At 62.4% G+C, this 15,468-nt stretch overlaps 1 long non-coding RNA gene across 7 annotated transcripts; it reads left to right on the top strand.

Moving 5' to 3' along the window:
• Positions 1–4,332: 4,332 nt before the first annotated feature.
• LOC103784835 (uncharacterized) lies at positions 4,333–15,171 on the top strand. Of its 7 annotated transcripts, none has more exons than XR_004668163.3 (7): positions 4,732–5,242; positions 7,873–8,046; positions 8,171–8,325; positions 9,015–9,218; positions 10,011–10,167; positions 10,506–13,874; positions 14,195–15,171. It is a non-coding gene; the product is annotated as an uncharacterized LOC103784835 (long non-coding RNA). The 7 variants fall into 7 exon arrangements; XR_008622260.2 differs by having other exon boundaries at positions 9,015–10,167; positions 10,506–10,653; positions 11,107–13,874; positions 14,195–15,170; XR_008622263.2 differs by adding an exon at positions 6,668–7,019 and having other exon boundaries at positions 9,015–10,167; positions 14,195–15,170.
• The last annotated feature ends 297 nt before the right edge of the window (positions 15,172–15,468 follow it).

Raw genomic sequence — 15,468 nt, 5'->3', positions numbered from 1 at the left:
GTGGGAGCCACCTGAAAGCTCAGAACGGCCCCCAATCCCTTTATCCAGCGCTCCCTATGCTGGCCCCAGCTGCTCAGGTGACCTGGCTGCCCCCAGACCCAAGGCCTCCAGCCGCTGCAGGAGGGGGCTGCCTGCCTGTCCCTTCCCGCCTCATTCCTGCCGAAGGCCAGGGTGCGGGAGGTAGGGCACAGGGGCACCGCTGTGGCTGGAGCAGTGCCAAGGCAGAGAGGACACACACCCCAGAAATTAATCCTGAGGCCTGTGGCAGGGTGGGGGTGCCCAGGCAGGGACCTGGCCTCATCCCAGGTGGCAAACGCCTCCAATCTGAGACTCAGAAACGAAGCCGGGCAAACGCCCCTCACACAGCAGCCCAGCCGCTGCCTAAGACCCCAGAACCCGCCGCCCATCCTCTCCTTGAAGGACCAGCACTGGGGAAAAGGGTTTCACGGACGGATCCAGACCTGCCCCCTCATCCCCTGGGCCCCAGGACATCCTCCCAGTCCTTTCTCGGGTCAGGACTGGGATGGCGGCAGAGCAGATGGCTCTCAGGCCCCCGACAGGTGGGGCAAGGGGCCCTAGGCCACATGCTGCTTTCTGCCAAAGCCTCACCTGCATTCACAGCAAAACATGCCTCAGGTTGGATTCGGCGGAACAGAGAGAAAGCTGAACCGGGGCTTTGGTGGGGGTACAGGTTGGGGCGGCATGAGCCAGACATTTGGCAAAATCGAATGGCTCCCAGGCCCCTGGGGTGGGCTGTGGGTTCAGGGCTGCACAGACTCAGCTCCTCTGACCCTGTCCCAGGTGCCCTCCGCAGAGGAGTGGGGCCTAAGGGCAGTGGTGGCCCTGACCCTGCCTGCGTCCCCAGCATCTCGTGTGGGCTGCACCTTCCTTGGAGGCTACATGCCTCCGAGTTCCTCTGCCTTGCCCTACAGCCGAGAGGGCTGGATGCAGGTGCAGGAGGTGCCTTCCCTCCACAGACTCTACCATGTGCTGCCCAGCCTCTCCCTCCTTTCTGCATCCAGCCACCTGCCCTTTTCCAAACTCGCTCTTGTCTTGTGCCTCTGAGCAGTTTCTGCCCTGGCCACACACGGCCCTTTCTGCCGGCTGATGGCCTCTTCCAGGATGGCCATCAGTGGAGCCCCCAGAGCCGCCGCCACCACTCCGTGCTCTCCAGCCACGGCCCCGACCCCCCAGCCCTCACCAGCCCCGCGCCGGACCCCGCGCCTGCCGGAGGCCGCCTCCCCTCTGCCGCAGTCAGCAAGCTGAATATTTAATGTCTGGTGAGCACTTCCACCTGCTGACACAGGCAAAGTGACAGAACAATGCTGGCGGGGACACGACCGTCCACCAACGCCCAGGCAGCCTGCCGCCCCAGCCTCACCCCCACCACAGCCGCCTGGCTGGCTGTCGGCCGCGGCGGCCCCCGTGGTGTGGAGTGCCCCTCAGTGCGGCGAGAGAGGTCCCGGCCTGAGATACATACTTCTTTACATTCCATAGCTTAGCAGGTCCATATGGGCATATAAAGAAGTATGTTTCCCAAGCAGGCAGTCTGTATGCAGTTCCAAGACCCCGGGACGCCGCCCCGGTAGAAGCTGACCCCACTGCGATGTAGAGAAGGCAGCTCAGAGGCAGTGTAACTTCTTCCCTGGTATCTACTGCCGGAGCCCTCTCTGTGTGAGCAGGACAGCCTTCCTGCCACTGCTGCCTGGTGTCCAGCCACCCCCAGGGGCCCAGGACTCCCTGCCCCCTTCTGACCTCGGCGCCCCTCCATCCCTGAATCCATCTCTCTCTGTCTGTCTCACACACTCACATGATCCAGAAAGGCAGAAGTGGACAGTGAGCCCCAGAAAGTCTCGAGCGCCTGTCCCTGGCCCCAGCAGTAGCTCGGTTTTGCGTCCATGGAAGAGACAGGCTGCCCCTCCACCCTCACCCCAGAGCAGGGAGGCATCATCCATGTCCCAGACTTTCAAAGCCAACACTTTCCTGTCCCCCTGGGTCACCTCATCCCAGCCAGGCCCAGAGAGGGCTGGGTGGAGAGAGGAATCTTGGGGGGGCGCCCTGCCCAGCACCCCACTCGCAGGACCAGCCTCCTCCTTCTCCGGGAGCTGGACAACTCCTTGCTCCCGAGGCCAGACGAGGAACTGCAGACCAGAGACCCGAAAGGTGTCCTGGGGGCTTACCTGGGCATCTGCTGGTTTCCTGGGCAGGTCCCTGGTGAAGGCTGCCTCCCGGGACCCCGTGTCCATGAGGGAGGGCTCAGCACCTCTCTCCGAAGATGCAGGCGAGAAAGACGATGCTTGGAGGATTCCAGGTTCCCAGAGGGTGGCCAGGATCTCCTGAGAGGCCGTCCACTAGGGGGGCAACTCCCTAGGTGCCTCAGCCTGGCCACAGCAGACACCCAGTGGGCGAGGAAGCGTCGCTCCCCCGGTTCTCTCCCTCCTTCTCTCGCTCTTCTTCACCCTCTCCCCCGTCCCCGCCTCGCAGCGTCACCACCCTGAACCGCCGCGCAGTGCGGCCCACCTGAAGCGGCAGCTGCGCAGAGCCAGCAGCTTACACGGGCACCGGGGGTCAGCAGCCACCGTCACCTGCCCAGCGCCACTGCCGTGGCACCCCCGGGAGGCTGGTCCCACACCTGGCTCTTTGTGGCCGGCCGCCCAGCCTCCACCAGCCCCTGATCAATACCAATTTACAGTCAAATGCAGGGGGCCGCCTTCCTGTTAATGAATTTCCCGGTGCTCACCAGCTCCTAATGAGCCTGTTAAAGAGGGTTTAAGTAAACTTAGCGAGTGGCAAACTAAGCACTTTGGAATACTTAATTGTATCGATATGTTTTTCATTGCGTTTAAAAATGTCTCTGAGTGGGAAGCAGAGGCTGCCTCCTTCCCTGCCAACTTCTATGACCAGCCGTGAAGCCAGACTCTGAACAATGTGGAGAAAGAGCCAGAAGGAGACCAATGGGACCTCAAGGTTAGGCCCTCACCAGCAGGAAGGGAAGCCGCCCCGAACCTGCTGGGAGCGGGGAGAGGAGGAGGAGGAGGAGGAGGAGGAGGCGGCGGCCTGCAGGGTTTTGAGGCCTCGCAGTGGCCCAGGGCGAGCCTGGCACGTGCGGTGGTGAGAGGTGGAAAGAAGGCTTTGCAGGTGCCTGGGGGGGACGGGGGCCAGGGAGGCGCCAGTTGGGGGTGCAGGCCGGGCACAGACACAGGGGGCTTGCTAAGCGGCAGGGTCCAGCTGGGCCCTGGCCCCTGTCCTGCCACTGACCCTGGTGTGGGGTGGGACAGCAGCCCCGGGACATGAAAGGACCTCCCGTTGTCCTCATCAGGAAGAGAGGTCCAACATGACTCTGTTGCTCCTCCAGGCAGCCCGTCCGTGCGAGGGGACAGCCCGGAGTGAGTTGGTTCTCTCTTACCACCCAGGGCAGGGCAATGTCTCCGCAGAGCCTGCAGTGTGCAGAGGCCACTGAGCATGCTGTGGCTGTGTGGCAGTGGGTCTGCAGCCGGGCATGGCTGGGTTGGAGTTTCACGTGGGGGTGGGTGGGGGCAGGGGGTGGGGGTTGTGCTTAAGGCTCTGGAGGCATCCCCTCTACAAAGGAAGGAGCAAATGGCAGACAGAAGCAGAAGCTGATGTCCCATTTCCACGTAGCTGCTGTGATTTATCATTTTCACGTAGCCAAGGATACAAAAAGGGCACCCGACACCGCAGCCTGAGCTTCAACTTCGGGGCCACCTGGGTTCCGCCGCTCATCTGTGCCCTCCCAAGACCTCCGCAATAACCGTCCCCGGAGTCCAGGGAAAAGCCCTCCTCAACGTCCCCAGCTCCCTGGCACACGAGCTCTCAGAGCCTGGGACATTCCCGCAGCCTGGCTCAAGCCCCCACGACCTGTGAGGCATTCATCTGGATGGGGTCTGGGGGTCAAGGGGAAAGCTGGGAGTCCCAAAGGGCAGGAGAGTCACCCCAGACCCAGCCAGAGTCCACAGGACTTCTGCCCACTCACAAATGAATTGTAGTCACTTTTCAAAAAGTTTCCCGTCTGCATAGAAAAAGAGCACCCAGCCGCCTCCCAGCAGACCCCACCGTGAGCCGAGCTGGCTCCTGTGCCCGGGGCCTCCTCCGGGGCTCTTCGGCGGTGAATACCGCCCGGCCCCCGGCATCAGCGCCGCGGGATGCCACGCGGGAAGTCAAGCTCCCCAGCAGGGACCTGCACAGACGCAGACCACCAGGGCTGCTCTCCCCGAAGCCCCCCTAGTCTCCGCCCACATGTGCCCCCCGCCCCCCCCCCCCACCTCGCCGCCCTGCCCCTGTAAACGCCTCCTGACCCTGACGTGGCTGGGAGAGCTGCAGAAGTGCCGAGTCCCGACCGGGGGCAGCCTCGCCGCCGCTCAGCTCGGGAATCCCTGCCCCCCACCAGCACCTCAGTGGGGGATACTGCAAGTTCAAGGTAAGTTTAGCCCCATGCCCGGCTGCCGGGGCTTTGTGGCAGAGCGGCAGGTGAATCGCGCCCCCCACCCAGCCCCGAAGCCCCCATGCCATCCACTGCCCGCGTGGGGGGCGGCCGCTTTCTTGCAAAATGCCCGCAAGTCAAAGTTCCTGCCTCCCAGCTGGACGCGCCCTCCCGGCCCTGCCGGCTGCTGGCTCTGCAGTTTTCCAAATGTGGATGATGCCGCGAGCCAAGAGAAAACTCCACGGCACCCCCGCCGGAGCCGCACGGCGCCGGCACCCACACGGCGCCGGCACCCGCAGCACCCACCTCGCCGGCAGGCACACCCCCACCGCGGTGCCCGGCAAGTTTGCAGGGGCCGTCCCGGCGGCCCAGCGGTGGTGATGGGCTGAGCAGGACTCACCGCGGAGCCCAGGGCACCCCTGGGGCCGGGCTGGTGACAGCGGCAGCAGCGGCGGGCGCAGGGTCGCGGCTCCCTAGGAGATGCTGCAGCGGCGGCAGCACCAGCCACCTCCTCCGGGAGCCAATCGCGAATGCAGGGGTGGGGGCCGAAGCTCGATGCGTCCGCACTTGGTGGGGGCAGAGAGAGAAAGAAGACACCAGGCACCCCCTCTCCACACCCCTGCCCTTCCCCCAGCCCTCCTGCAGCAGCGCAGACTTAGCAGGAGGAAGATCTTGAGAGAAAGAGAGAGAGAGAGAGAGAGAGAAGGCGCTGGTGCAGAGTTAGGGAGAGGCGGCCGAGCTGCACACCTTGAGCCCCGGCCTCCTCCGAAGGGAGCCCCTGCACCCCAGCGGGGTCAGCACAAGGTACAGAAGGTAGAGGTCAGGGTGGAACAAAAGGGAAGGTCCCGCGGGTGTGCAGCCCTCGCAGGCACACAGCCCTCGCAGGCACACAGCCGGCTCGCGGAGACACAGGGGCGGGGGAGGGGAGGGGAGGGCCTGACCTGAGAGGCCAGAGCGGGCGTGGGGGCCCCCCTCGGGTCAGGAGCCGGCCTCACCTTTGCAGTTCTTATATACCCGGCCAAGCATCCCAAACACGCGGCCCTGGCCAAGTGGCCCCCTCGGGCTGCGCTCCCTGACCATATTTAGTCAAGCAGGGGAAAAAATAGCCTGTCAGCTGGGCCGCGGCTGGCCTGGCCACCGGGAACAGGGTGGGAGCACCCACGCCATTGACGGCGGGTCCCGGGCTCAGGCTGCTGTCCTGCCCCTCCCAGCCCCTCCCTGACAGGCCTCCCACCGGCTGTCCCTGCCCGAGATCCCCCCGCTATTTTTAGCCCAGCCAGTACAGAGGCGCCTCCTCAGTAGCCGGGCAGCAGCCTCCATGCCATGCCAGCCGGCTCCTAGGGTGCCCTGGGGAGACCCGGGCATCTCCCAGGCTGCAGGGCCGGGGGTGGGGGGGCGGGCAGGAGGGTACGGCCTCCTTCGCTGCTCTGAGCCTCCAGTGGGCTGAGCCCACCCAGGCCACCAGGAGTGGGTGGCCCCCTCCACAGTCCCATCGGCTCTGCCCTTTTGCCTAGAATTGGGGCCAGGATCAGGTGGTGACAGAGCCACCTGGGTTTCCGGAGACTCTCAAGCCAACCCCAAGTCATGACAAATGCCAGTCGCCTTGGACAGAGGCAAGGCCAACCTGCTTGCCGCCCCCAGCCAGGCCCTGCCACCAAGGGTGTGTGATGGGGAGACCCCAATCCTGGGTGCTGGAAGGGCTCAGGAGCTCCCCCTTCCGGGATTTCACGCCCGAATTATGTAACAGACGAGGGCCTGGGACAGGGCCTGACGGGGATCTGTCCTTGCAGGGCCTGGACGCAGAGACCAGAGGCCTGAACTGGCAGACTGTCCTCACAGGCTGTGCGACACTGGCTGGTCGTCCCATCTCTCTGGGGCCCCACAGGACTGGGGACCAGGTCATGGAATGACAGTGGACCACAGTGGTCCGGGGACCCCGCTCGTTGGTGGCAGGCACAGGCCCGTGTGATGGGGACAATGAGCTTTGGTATTTGTGAGTCCTGTCCAGAGCATAGGTCCTCCTGTTCAGAAGCCACCTCATAAATGTCCCCAGTGCCTGCCGGACTTAGGAAGGCATCCCCTTGTGGTTCTGGCCAGTTAGGGACACGGGGCCGGGGAGTCTATGCCGCTCAGAACAGGCTCAGCTGCATCTAATCCCAGGGGAGCCCCTGAGGAGCCTGCACACCCCCCAGGCTGGCCCACAGGAGCTGAGGCAGGGCTCTCCTCCAGGTTCACCTCCTGGGCTCACGGCCCCTTCCCCACATCCCAAGGCCGGCTCTGCAGAGTCATGGGGAGAAGAAGCCGGAGCCCCAGCCACACTCGCCACACACGCCCACACCCACTCTGGTGTCCTCCGGCCAGCGACAGCGAGGGACAGAGGGATGCCCCCTGCACCTGCCCAGTGCAGAGGCTTCTTGAGTGATGCCAGGCCCTTCTCCCAGCCCTGTACACCCCGCTAAAGACCCCGGATCTCACCATAAAGGAGGCCAGGAGGTTTTAAGCTTCTACCTGGTCTGAGCACTTTTCTGGAAACTAAATAGCCACTGGGCTTCCCACTGGCAGCGGGAGAGCGTGGTGTGAGGTGCGGTGTCCGAACTCCCCCTGCAAGGCCCCTCCCCTGCAGCCCACTTCCTCCTGCCTGCTGTCTCCAGGCAGGGTTGAGGGGGGCAGGCCAGGCCTGCAGCTGGGGTCAGGGGCATAGACAGCCACAGTGGGGGAGGTGGGGAGCAGTCTGCAGGCCTGGGCAGGCGGCTCTGTAAAGGATGCGGGTGCTCTGTGGTGGTGAGAGAGAGGGTGTGCAGCGGACGTGGCCATAAATCACCCTCCTCACGGCAGCCCCACACCCACGGACCAGGGCACGGGCACAGGGCCATCTCCTTCCAGGAGAAGGGCTGGTGTGGGTGGCCAGATCTGACGGCCCCCAGGCCGTAGGACAGAGCCAGAAGACAGAGCAGTTCCCCCGTTTACCCATAGCACCAGCCTCACGGTAACAGCCGGCACACAGAACTTAGGCTGCCTGGTGTTCCAGAAGCTTCTGCAGGGGCCCTATGCTGCACTCAAGGCATCCCTAAGAGGAGAGCATTTTGCTGTCCCCACTTTACCGAGAAGGAACCTGGGCTCAGGGTGGGTGCCTCACTCTCCCAAGGTCCCACACCAAGCACTGATCGGAGCTGGGTGTGTTCTGGCCCCCACCATGTCCACGGCTGTCCTCGCCAGGGCAGTAAAGTCAGAGCCCATAGCCCTCGCCCCTGACGGCCCAGGGCCGTGCTGCCCGCGGCCCACTCCACCATGATTTGAAAGGGAGACCGCAGTGGGTAGGAGAGACGGGAGGGAGGCGAGAGGGGAGAGAAGGGGGAGACGGGGTAGAGGGGGCAGAAGGGGAAGAGAGGGGAGAAGGGCCTAGGCCCCCGAGACTTTCCCCTTGGTGTCTGCAGGTGGTTTAAGGCGTGAATGAATGAAGGAGCAAGCAGTAAGCCCCGACAGCAAGGCCACCACAGCCCTCGCCCCACAGGGACGCCTGAGCAAGGACCCAAGCAGGGGACAAGCAGGCTCACCCCGCCCTTGCGGGGCTGACCACGAGGCCCCGTCCGGTGGAACATGCCATGACGGTGAGTGCTCTGCCCTGTCTCACACGGCTCCCACTGGCCACGGTGGCTGCCAAGCTCTCAGAAACGGGGCTGGTGCCCCTGCAGACCTGGATCTTTCAGTCAGTGCAGCTTTGATTTGTTTCAGCTTCAGAAGGCTCATGTAGCTGGCGCCGTATGGGACAGCGGGGGAGAGAGAAAATGCACAGCCCAGGGAATGTGGAGACAGGCCCAGCGCCAGGCATGGGGGCCGGAAGGAGCAGCCGGGGAGCAGAGGGCAGGGCCTGGAGTCCTGCCTTGCAGGTCAGAGGTCAGAGGTCAGGGAAGGCCTGGGTGGGGGTGAATGAACAGGCCCCCCAGTGATGTCGGAGGGGCAGGCAGGGAAGGGTCCCGGAAGAGCACCCCGGGGAGTGTGTACAGGAAGGCAGGAGCCCGGAGGCGGGAAGGGGGGCCTGGTGTGTCCAGCGGGCAGCAGGAGGCCAGCATGGCTGCCACTGGGGCAGTGGCAGTGGATGGGTGGCCTGGGGCTGGGCTTCGGGCAGGGTCAGACCACGTCAGGCCTTGTAGGCCAGTGCCAGGGCTGCAGGTGTCCTGCTGAGGGGCACAGGCCTGGGCAGGCTGGCACAGCTATAGCAGGGCCCCTATGGCTTATCTGCTGAGGGTGAGGGTGGAGGGCAGAGGCTGGAGCATCAGAGGCCCTGCCCAGCTGCGGTGCCCTGGGGAGGGCTGCCCAGCTCTGGCTGTGCCTTGAAAGTTTGCCCGAAAGATTCACTGTTGGAGCAGATGTGGTCACAAGAGCAAGGGGGGATGTCAGATGGCCTGGGCCCTGAGGAACAGAGTGCATCCCTAGGAAGGGGACGGCCCATCACCAGGGAGCCTTCTGAGACCATTTTGTAGGTGGGGAAACTGAGGCTCAGGAGGAAAAGCCAGTTGCCCAGCACGCAAAGACCCAGAGCCTATCTTCCTGCCCCTACATCCTTGTCTGTCCCCAGATCTGAACCTGCCCCAGCCCCAGGACTCTGAGTGCAGCCAGAGGGGAGCCGGGCTGGAGAGTGGGGAGCACGGAGACTGTGGCCTGGATGGTGCCAGAGCAAACAGGGGAGAGGCTGCCCCACGCAGAGGCTGCGGCACAGCCCAGAGGGTCCCGGGGCTGACTGGGTGGGGGCAGCTCCCAGCGAGAGGCCCCTGGGATTTGGGTAAGTAGAGGCACATGCAGACTCTGGCCACAGGGCACCTCACGCACGAGGGGAGTTCACCACACAAGCTGAGCGGAGGGCGGATGCAGGAGAGCAGCGGTTTCTCGGAAGCCAAGGGCAGTCATGGAGCCCCACGCCACAGCGCTTCCCACAGGGCCACACCATCCGGTCTGCGGAGGGGGCTGCATTGCCGGGAAGGACCATCTGATTCTGGATTCCAGCTTCACCCTGGGCCACCGCTGAGTGTCCCAAGTGGCCCCTTAGCCCCCAGGGCCAGGCGGCATCCCAATCCCCTAGGGATGTCTGTGCTCAGAATGTGGCACACACGCCCCGGCAGGGCCATCCTCCTCCTCCTGCACCCGCCACAGCCGTGGGTTCGGGGTCTCTATCGTGGGCAGAAATTCACACAGTCAAGGTGAGGGTCCCAGGAGCAGCTGTGACCAGGCCCCGGCTGCCAGGGAGAGGGGGTCTTCAGCCGATGGGGCAGACACCCTGAGATGGACCCTCGTCCAGGGGAGGGCCCTGCCACCCACAATTCCTTGGCATTCCTGCACCAGCAGGACGGGCTGAGGGAGGCGCCTCGTCAGTGTCAGTGCCCAGCATCACTGTGCCCCGGTGGAGGGGGAGGCCCTTCCGAGCCTGGGCCTGGGTGTGGATGAGGGCAGGTCTCTCACCTCTCTGACCTCAGCTTCCTCAACTGGGAAGGGGGGCCGCAGCACCCCCTTAGGGGTGATGAGGAAGTGGGAGCTCAGGGAGGACCCCGGGCAGGGCTGCCTCCTCACCTCTCTTCAGCCTTTGGACACTGGAGCTCAGAGGACCAAGTGAATGAATGAATGACTCAATCAATCAACTGATCCATCAATCCACGGACCCCTGAACAGCTGGACAGCTGGGCTGTGGGCAGGACAGGGGACTCTGGCTGAAGCCGCGTTCATATGTGTTCAGCTTTGTGAGTGGGGCGAGGTTGAGGGCTTATTCAGTGGGGGAGGTGCACGGCAGGGCCAGTACCCTTGGAGGGTCAGGCCACAGGGGCGGGGACACCTGCCAGGATGCCCAACCCCAGAGGCAGTGGGAGCCGTTGGGGAGCCGTGGTCCCAGTCAGCGGTGGCTTGATGAGGGCTGCTCCCACTTCGTCCGCAGGATTCCAGCCGCAGCTACCCCACACCCGAGCTGTCCCTGGTCGCCCACCGCGGCCGGACAAAGCCCCAGCAGCCAAGGTGCTCCGTGGGGAGGGTTTCTTGGGTTTCTTGAAGCCAGTATTTCCCATAGTATCTTATGTCCCAGCAGAGGCCTCCACTGTGCCCGGACCAGTGGCCCACTCAGTGAGTCGAGTGTGCACCTGGCACCCCTCTTTCTGGAAATCCACGAACAATGGGCTCCCAGCAGAGGACTGAGGCTGAGCAGGCCACTTCCCTGGAGCTGACCCCACAGCTGTGTAGGTACAGGGTGGCCGTGAACACTTAGGGCTCTCTCGGGCTGTGCACTTCTTGTTCACCGCAGCGAGCAGGGTGTTGGCTCCTGACCAAGCCCTGTCACTGCTGCCCAGCCACACGTGGGGCCCCCTTCACCCACCCCTGACCACCTCATGCAGGTGACGCCACTGTGGAAACAGCCTGGCAGTCCCTTGAAAAATGAAGTCATAAACCCCAGCAATTGCACTCCTGGGCCTCTGACAGAGCTTGCACGTCCCCTCCAAAGCTCATGTTAAGCTGTGAGCCCCAGTGCCGGAGGTGGGGCCTGGTGTGTTTGGGTTCTGGGGGTGGATCCCTCATGGCTGGGTGCCATGAACCCACTCACCACAGTTCTCACGAGATCTGGTTGTTGAGAAGTGTGTCATACCTCCCCCACAACTCTCTGTCTTTTGTTCCGGCTCTGGCCATGTAACAAGCCTGCTCCTCCTTCGCCTTCTGCCATGACTGTAAGCTTTCTGAGGGCTGACCAGAAGCCCAGCAGATGCCAGCACCATGCTTCCTATACAGCCTGCAGAACCGCGAGCCAGCTGAACCTCTCCTCATAAATCACCGAGCCCCAGGTTTATCTTTACAGCAATGCAAGACCTGACTAATACAGCACAAGCTCCCCAAAATAAAAAGAAATATTCAAACAAATAAGTGCACAGAAGTGTTCCCAGCAGCACTATTCACAGCAGCCAAAAGGCAGAGGAGCCACAGGCCTGTCAGCTGATGACAGATAAAGAAAGCATGGCCTGTCATCCCAGCACTTTGGGAGGCTGAGGTGGGTGGATCACCTGAGGTCGGGAGTTCAAGACCAGCCCGGCCAACATGGTGAAACCCAGTCTCTACTAAAAATATAAAAATTAGCCGGGTGTGGTGATGAGCGCCTGTAGTCCCAGCTACTTGGGAGGCTGAGGAACAAGAATCGCTTGAACCCGGGAGGCAGAGGTCGCAGTGAACTGAGATCATGCCATTGCTCTCCAGCCTGGGTAACAGAGTGAGACTCTGTCTCTAAATAAATGAATAAATAAATGAAGTGCGGCATATCCATGTGAGGGAATAGCATTCAGCCCTAAAAAGGGATGACGCGGGGACACGAGCGGTAACACGAAGTGCCTGAAAACCCTGCTCGGCGGGAGAAGCAGACACAGAGACCGCCGGTTGCAGGATTCCGCTGATAGGAGATGCACAGAGCGGGCAGCTCCATGGAGACAGAAAGCAGATTCCGCGGTGCGGGGGCGGGGAGAGGAACGGGAGTGACTGCTTAATGGGCTCCAGAGCTCCTCGGTGGGGGATGAAAGTGTCTGGGGAGTAGACAGAGGTGGCGGCTGCACAGTGTGGCAAATGTGCTACATGCCACCGAACCACACTTGTTAAAGTGGTCATTGTATGTCGTGTGAATTTCACCTCTGTTAAAAAAAAAAAAAAGCCCAGCTCAGAGTCCAGCCCCAAACCTCTCTCAGTGACCTCTGCCCTGGGACACAGGGCCACCCAGACCGTGAGCTTGGGGCCCTTCAGGCTGCCCACTGAGGAGGGGCAGCTACTGCTGAGGTCTGACCTTGCCTCTCCTGATGCCCCAGCCACAGTTGGGAGAGAGGCAGGGTGGGGGGTGGCTGCCCTCCTGGCCAAGGACACCGTCCCCGGGCCAGTCACAGGTTTGCCAGGGAGGGCCGTAAGACACCTCAGCATTAGCGCTGCCCAAGCCAGTCTGCTGCTGTCAAATTCCGTGTGTGGGGACACAGTAATGCCCACTCCCCCTAAGGATGTACACGTCCCAGTCCAAGAACCCGTGGCCGTGCCACCTTATGTGGCAGCAGGGACTCTGCAGGAGGGACGGAGCAGGATCACACTGGATGCTCTCTGTGGGCCCAGTGTCCTCACAGGGTCATTAGGAGAGGGGGTGGGAGGGTCAGAGTCAGGGGGAGCCTGGAAGACATAGCACAGATGGCTTTAAAGGAGGGGCCACGGGTGAAGGCGCGGGAACCTCCAGACCCCGGAGAGGGCAGGACCCGGATTCTTCCCAGGGCCTCCAGCAGCCAGCCCTTTCAACACATGGACTTTAGATTTATTTCACTTTTGGGACTGCAAGAGAATAAACTGTGACTTTTGTTACAGCAGCCATGGGAGACTCATGACCTCGCCCCTCCCTCACACATCTTTCCAGGAGACCCTCCCAGCCCAGACGAGCGTCGAGGGGGGACAAGCAAGGCTCCCCCGGGAGACTCCCTGTCACTGGCGTGGAGGATGGGCCTCCTCAGAGCCTTTAAGAGGTCCCCGTGGACTCGTCCAAGCTCCCAGCAGGAGACGTAGCCTGCAGTGGTCTGCCATCGTCCCCTCTGCCTGCCCCACACCCCAGCACACAGCTCACACAAGCATGAGGTGTCCTGGGAAGCTCCCAGGAGGCTGTGCACATCTGTGTGCCCCACAGACCAGAGCTGTGTGTGAAGTGCCCGTGGGCACCCAGCATGTCCCGCAACACTACAAAAAGGAACGGGACCTCACCGTCCTCCTGCACCGTGCCTGGGAGGCTGCCTCCTGCCCAACCTCAGGGTACACAAGTGCACACGGAGCCAAACAAATATGCACGCACTACCTGAGGGGCAGTGGGCAAAGCCTCTCTGACAGCTCATAAAGTTCTATTTCATTGCCATGATGTTAGGGGAGAGCAATTTGCTTCCAGCCACAGACATCCCACTCAGAATGGTGACAGCTTTGCTGTCGCAGACTCCAACACTCCTTGAGGCCCACGTGGCACTGCTTGGAGCCTCCAGCACGGGTCACTCAGAGGCTCTGGGTCAGCGCAGGGCGGCCTCCGGTACAACTGCACCATCAGTGAGTCCAGCCAACCCAGAACCCCCCGGGATGTGGGAAGGACCCCCAGGGGCAGGGGACATACAACAGGGCCCTGGGGGCCCAGGCTGACCTCTGAGCTCTCCATGTCCCCGCCCCAGGACGCCGAAGACTTGCTCCTCCCGCTCCGTCCCTCTGCTCGATGCCCCAGCTCAGTGTGGGTGTGTGCGTCGGGTGGGGGCGATAAGTGTTTCTGTGGGTCTGCCTGCTTCTCCTCTGTAGAGGACTCACACTGACCCATCCTAGAAGCAAATAGAAGTCATTTCTAGCCGGCAGAAGTGGGCAGCCTGGGCTCCTCTGAGCTGCCCGCCCCAGCCCCTTGGAGCTGCAACTTTGCTCATCTTTGCAGGGGGTGAGTGGAAGAGCAGGGTCAGGGTTGGGGAGCAGTGCTGGGGCTGAGGGAGGAGCCCCCCTCCATGGACATACCCATGGTGAGGACCCTCCCCAGTCCAGCACTGCTGGACAATCAGGAATGGTGCCCAGCCCCCAGCCACTCAGGGCCAGTCCTGCAGGGGACAAGGACCACAGGCAGGGAAGGGAGCTAGCAGGTCCCTCACCCCAGCGAGTTCACCAGCTCTTGCAGAGTATTTTTCTGGGTTGAGACAGATTTCCATTTCCAGGGAGAAAGAAGGGCCTGATCCTAACCACCCACTTCTGTTCCCTGTGTCCTAGGCCACAGCGATGCTGCCAGCAAAGCCCCAAGGCTCAGAGGGGACCTCATCCCTGCGGATTTCACCAGCATCTCTTGCAGCTGCCTATAGCTCCAGAGCCAAACGACGCCTGGTCCTACTCTGGGCACCTATTCCCTGCCCCTCTCCCAGGGACTCCACAGAAGGAGGTGGCTGGGGGAGAGCTCAGAGCTTCTGCTCTCCAGGGTGGACAGCAGGGGTCCTGGGCTGTCCTGTCCAAGCCACCCAGATGGACGCCCACACTGGGTCTTGCCTCCTCATCATCCACCCCACCCGAAGCTTGTAACAGCTCCCAGCAGAAGAGGCCCAATGGCAGCGGCCGAATTCTCAGCTCCCGGCAGAGGAGGCCCGATGGCAGAGGCTGAATTCTCAGCTCCCGGCAGAGGAGGCCCGATGGCAGAGGCCGAATTCTCAGCTCCCGGCAGAGGAGGCCCGATGGCAGAGGCCGAATTCTCAGCTCCCGGCAGAGGAGGCCCGATGGCAGAGGCTGAATTCTCAGCTCCCGGCAGAGGAGGCCCGATGGCACTGGCCAAATTCTCAGACTGTCATTTTTCCCCTAGCCTTGACCTCCCACCCCCTCCCAAGGGCCCTGTTTCTAAGAACATCCCCAGCCCCTGATGCCCTTGGTCATGGCATTAGCCTATGATCTGCTAGGGTTAGAGGGTTCCTTCTGGGTCTCCACCCTGCACCCGGAGCCCAGCCCTGAGCCCAGGGATGAAGGGAACAGCTTTAATCTCCTGTGCACATCCTCTGGGAGCCGAGGAGTGTTGATCCGGCAGGATCTCAGCCACAATTAGCCGGTTCCCTCATCCCTGCCCTATAAATATTCATTCTGGGATTGTTATAAAGGTGCTTTTTATAAAAAAACGCCAAACTCATTTGGAAAGGAGCTGAATGCTGCGCAGTGCAGGCTGCCAAGCTGAGTCCTATTGCGGATGGGACGCCAAGATGGCTTTTTCTCATGGGCCCAAGCAGGTGCTCTCTGGGGTTTTGTTTCATTTGGGCCAGGGACTTTTTGGTTCCCTGCGTGTAGCATTTACAAATATGGCAGCAGGCTCAGGGTACCCGTAGGGGGTGGTGTCCTCCTCCTCGGTGGTGCAGGCCACGATGGCCCCCTGGAGCTGGCAGCCCCAGGCAGGGTGTGACAATGGCCCATGGGAACGTGCCTCGGGCTGCTCACTGTGAAGCACCCCTTACCCCGAGGGCCCTGGGCTCCCAGCAGCTTGGTCCGGAGTCATCCTGGTGCCAGCCTCCACC

The sequence above is a fragment of the Pan paniscus genome, chromosome 21, assembly GCF_029289425.2.
Source record: "Pan paniscus chromosome 21, NHGRI_mPanPan1-v2.0_pri, whole genome shotgun sequence".
Lineage (NCBI taxonomy): Eukaryota > Metazoa > Chordata > Mammalia > Primates > Hominidae > Pan > Pan paniscus.
The sequence above is the reverse complement of the archived record's forward strand: the minus strand, read 5'-3'. Positions and strand labels throughout refer to the sequence as shown.